We start from the raw sequence: 5,000 nt of genomic DNA, 5'->3' as shown, positions 1-5,000 counted from the left end.
CCCAGACACATACACACATACACCCAGACACAGATACACATACACATACACACAGACACACAAACAGACACCCAGACACAGATACACAGACACACAGACACAGACACACAAACAGACACACAGACACAGACACAGATACACAAACAGACACACGACACAGACACACAGACACATAGACACAGACACACAGACTCCCATCCAAGACAGACAGCGAGACGGGACGCACCTCCCGGCCTCCTCGTCCTCCTCCAGCACGTCAGAGAGCCCGTCCTTGATCACGTCTCGAGGCCGAGGTCACGAGGGCGCTCTATGGACCGCCTTGGGAGCCTCAGGGGCCGGAAGTGGGCGGGGAAGGGGCGGTGGGAAGGGGAGGGGGGAAGGGGCAGGGAAGTGGGCGGGGGAAGGGGGCGGCGGGAAGGGGCAGAGAAGGGTCGGGGGGAAGGGGCTGGGAAGTGGGTTGAGAAGGGGTGGAGGAAGGGGAGGGAAGAGGCGGAGGAATGGGGCAAAGAAGGGGTGGAGGAAGGGGCGGGGGGGAAGGGCGAGGTGTAGGTGGAGGAGTGGGAGGGAAGAGGCGGGAGGAGGGGCAGAAGGGGAAGGGGCGGGGAAGTGGGTTGAGAAGGGGTGGGGGAAGGGGCAGAGAAGAGGATGGGGGGAAAGGGGCGGATGAATGGGGGCGGGGAAGGGCAGGGGATTGGGCAGAGAAGGGGCGGAGGAAGTGGAGCGGGGCGGGGAAAGGGGAGGAAAGGGGTGGGGGAAGGGGCCGGAGGTGGGCAGAGGGATTGGAGCAGAGAGGGGCAGGGCGAGAGGAAGGGAGGGGGTGGGGGAGGGGGTATTGAAGGGGACTTACACGTTTCTGTTGGCATGTGTTGATATGTTGATGAATAGTGTACGTGCGGTGATGAAAAAACAGCATATACGTATATAGAAACATTCACATGAACGTACATATTCAAAAGTGTATATATGTGTGTATACGTGTGTGTGTGTGCGTATTTTGTGTTTGTGTGTACGTATTATGTGTGCGTAATTTGTGTATGTGTTTGTGCGTTTTGTGTATGTGTGCGTATTTTGTGTATGTGTGTGCGTGTAGTCTGGACATATAGCTGGAACAATATTCATGTGTTTTTAAGGGTCGGATTTTCTCCATTTTTTCGCCCGTTTCCTCGTCTTTTCCCGGTCAGATTCGCGCCAAAATTTATATTGTTTATTTCCGCTTTATTCATTTATTCATTATTTCTTATCTTGCGCATTTTATCAATCGCGTTTTTTAGCATAATAATTTGTAACGTGATGTGTATACGTGCGTGTGTGTGTGTGTGTTTATGTGTATGTGTGTATGTTTGTGTGTGACTGTGTGTGTGTGTAAGTGTGTGTGTGTGACTGTGTGTGTGTGTGTGATTTTGTGTGTGTGACTGTGTGTGTGTGACTGTGTGTGTGTGACTGTGTGTGTGTGTGTAAGTGTGTGTGTATGACTGTGTGTGTGTGTGTGTGTGTAAGTGCGTGTGTGTGTGTGTGTGTACTGGATATCGGTGCATCCAGAATCTTGTAAATATAACCTAATTTGCATAATTTTTGATACGCAGTCAGTGGAACCGAGTGAACAGAGGAAAATAAAAAAATAAAAAGCACACATTAATGAGAATATAAAACAAAAAGACATAATCTCCATTCAGAAGAAAAGAAAAAGAAATAGAAACAAAATCCACAAAAAAAATACTATAATAACAAGAACAAGTCAAAGGAAAGTAAAAAAAGAAAGGCAAAAGAAAAGGAAAAAGAAAAATACGACTTGGAACCCCCCACCAAAAAGAAATAAAAGCGAAGGGCCGATTCACCGAAGAGAACACCCCCCCCCTCGCTCCCCGACGCAGAAGGACCCCAGCAAGAAGTCCTCCCGCCGAAGGACCCCCGCCGGAGGACCCCAGCAGAAGGACCCCAGCAGAAGGACCCCTGTAGAAGGACCCCATCAGAAGGACCCCGCCGAAGGACCCCTGTAGAAGGACCCCGCCGAAGGACCCCAGCAGAAGGACCCCTACCTCCACCATGAGTCGAGGCGCCCCCCCCTGCCGTCAGGAGTCCCTTCCGGCACATCACTCGACGCTGCAGAACCTTCAGGAGACAGCGCTGCCGATATCTGCCCCGTCGACGCCCAGGAGGAGGAGGAAGAGGGGTCAGTATGGGTGGGGGAGAGGAGGAGGAGAAGGAGGAAGAGGAGAAGGAGGAAGAGGAGGAGGAGGAAGAGGGGTCAGTATGGGTGGGGGAGAGGAGGAGGAGAAGGAGGAAGAGGAGGAGAGGAGAAGGAGGAAGAGGAGGAGGAGAAGGAGGAAGAGGAGGAGGAGAAGGAGGAAGAGGAGGAGGAGAAGGAGGAAGAGGAGGAGGAGGAGGGGTAAGAGGGGTCAGTATGGGTGGGGACAGGGGAAGGAGGAAGAGGAGGAGGAGAGGGAGGACAGTATGTGTGGGGAGGGGAAGGAGGAGGAGGAGGAGGAGAAGCAGGAGATGGAGGAAGAGGAGGAGGAAAAGGGGATGATGAGGAGGAGGAAGAGGGGTCAGTATGGGTGGGAGAGGGGAAGTAGGAGAAAGACGAAAAGAAGAGGAGGAGGAGAGGGGTCAGTATGGGCTGGAGGAAGGGGGGAGTGGCATGATAAGGGAGGGGGAGGAAGAAGAAGAGGGCCAGTATGGACGGGGGGGGAGGAGAGGGGGGTAATAAGGCAGGAGTAGGAAGAAGAAGAAGAGGAGGAGGAAGAGAAAGAAAAAGAAGAAGAAGAAGAGGAGGAGGAGAAAGAAGAAGAAGAGGAGGAGGAGAAAGAAGAAGAAGAGGAGGAGGAGGAGAGGAAGAAGAAAAAGAAGAGGAGGAGGAGGAGGAATTAGTATGGCTGGTAGGGGAAAAGAGGGAGGTGGGAGAGAGGGATGAAAAGGGAAGATGAAGTGTAGAAGAAGGAGAAAAAAAGTAGTACTGATAGCAAGAGGAGGAGGAGAAGGAGGGGAGGAGGAGAGAAGGAGGAGGAGGAGAGCAATAGATGCATGAAGAGGGAGGAAAAGTAGAAGGAAGGCATTGGAGAAAAGAGTGAGGTGGGGGAGAAGGGTGATGAAGGAGAAGGGAAGGAGGTGGGCTAAATGGACGATAAGGAAATGAAAGAGAGGATATGGAAAAATAAATACATAGTTAAAAGATAAAAGAAAAGGTAAACAGAGAATGGAAGTAAAGGTAGGAGATAACAATAAGGAAGTAAAAGGGTTTAAAGAAAGAAAGAAAAGAAAAATCAGAAAGAGGGAAAACAGAGGAAAAGAAAAGGTGGCAACTCACCCTGGAGTCTTATGATAATAATAATGATGATAATAGCAATAACAATGATGATAATAATAACAATAAGGATAATAATAATGAAAATAATTATAATATTGATAATCTTAATGATAATAAGAATAATAGTAATATTGATAGTAAGTTAAAATGATATTGACAATAATAATAATATTATCAGTGATAATGATAACAAGGATAATAATAACAACGATAAGGATGATAATGATAGTAGTAATGATAACAGTGATAATGACAACAACAATAATGATGATACTGATAATAATTGTTTTTATTATCATTATTATTATTATTATCATTATCATTATAAAAAATAATAATAATGATAACAATGACAATCACAACAATGATACTAATAATATTATTAATGATAATGGAAATAATGATAAATAAAGAAGTAATGATAAATGAAAAATAATGATAATAATAGTGATAATAATAAAATTGATGATAAAACTTATAATAATGATGATGGTAATGATAACAATGACGATGATAATGATAATGATAATAATGATGACAATAATAATAATAGTAATAATGATGATGATGATAATTATGATAACAATAATAATGATAATGATAATAATAATAATAATGATAATAATAATAATAATAATGATAATCATGATAATATTAATAATAATATAAAAAACAATGATGATAATAATGATAGTGTAAATAACAATGAGAATAACAATAATTATGATTATAATAATAAGGTTAAGGATAATGATAATAATAATATTAATTAAGATTATGATAAAAATAACAACAAAGATAGCTAAAATGATGATGATGATGAAAATAATTATGATAATAATGATAACAATGATAGTGATAACAGTAATGGTAATGATAATAATTATGATAATAATGATAATAACAACAACAACAACGGCAAAACAGCAGCAATAATAATGATAATAATAAAGATAATAATGATAATAATAATAATGATGATAATAACAATAATAATAATGATAATAATAGTAATAATAACATTACTAATAATAACAAAACAATGATGATAATAATGATAATAACATAATAATAACGTAAAAGAAAAAAAAAGAAAGGGGCGTTATCTTTTTCTTTTTTTCTCTTTCTCCTCCTCCCTTTTCTCTATTTTTCTCTCTTTCACTCTTTCTTTCTCTCTCTGTCTCTCCTTTTCTTGCGTCCTCTCTCTCTCCTTCTCTTTCTCCCTGAACGAAAGAAGAGAGATCACAGGTTGAGAAAGGAGTGAGAAGAAGACGACTTTTTTGTTCTTTCTTTTCTTTTCTTTCTTCTTGAAAGGAAGAGTGAATAAAAAAAGAAAAAGTAAAAGAATAAAAAAGGAAAAAAGAAAAGAAAATCAGAGAGAGAGAGAAAGAGAGAGCGAGAGAGAGAGAGAGGGGAGAAGAGAGAGAGAGAGGAATAGAGAGAGAGGGGAGAGAAGAGAGAGAGAGGGGAGAAGAGAGGGAGAGAGAGAGAGGGGAGAAGAGAGAGAGAGGGGAGAAGAGAGAGAGAGAGAGAGAGAGAGAGAGAGAGAGAGAGAGAGAGAGAGAGAGAGAGAGAGAGAGAGAGAGAGAGAGAGATGAAAAAAAGATATTTCTTCATCGTGATATCCTATCTAATAGTTCCTTGTGCATGTTGCATGTGGAAAGCATTACCCGTGTTAATTGTTGTTATTATTGTT

The 5,000-nt window shown here is 42.5% G+C and overlaps 1 protein-coding gene across 1 annotated transcript in view; it reads left to right on the top strand.

The window, feature by feature from the left end:
• Positions 1 to 5,000, top strand: part of LOC113817058 (uncharacterized) — a 111,468-nt gene that overhangs the window by 94,659 nt on the left and 11,809 nt on the right. The gene's annotated exons all lie outside the window — the stretch shown is intronic.

The sequence above is a fragment of the Penaeus vannamei genome, chromosome 40, assembly GCF_042767895.1.
Source record: "Penaeus vannamei isolate JL-2024 chromosome 40, ASM4276789v1, whole genome shotgun sequence".
Lineage (NCBI taxonomy): Eukaryota > Metazoa > Arthropoda > Malacostraca > Decapoda > Penaeidae > Penaeus > Penaeus vannamei.
The sequence above is the reverse complement of the archived record's forward strand: the minus strand, read 5'-3'. Positions and strand labels throughout refer to the sequence as shown.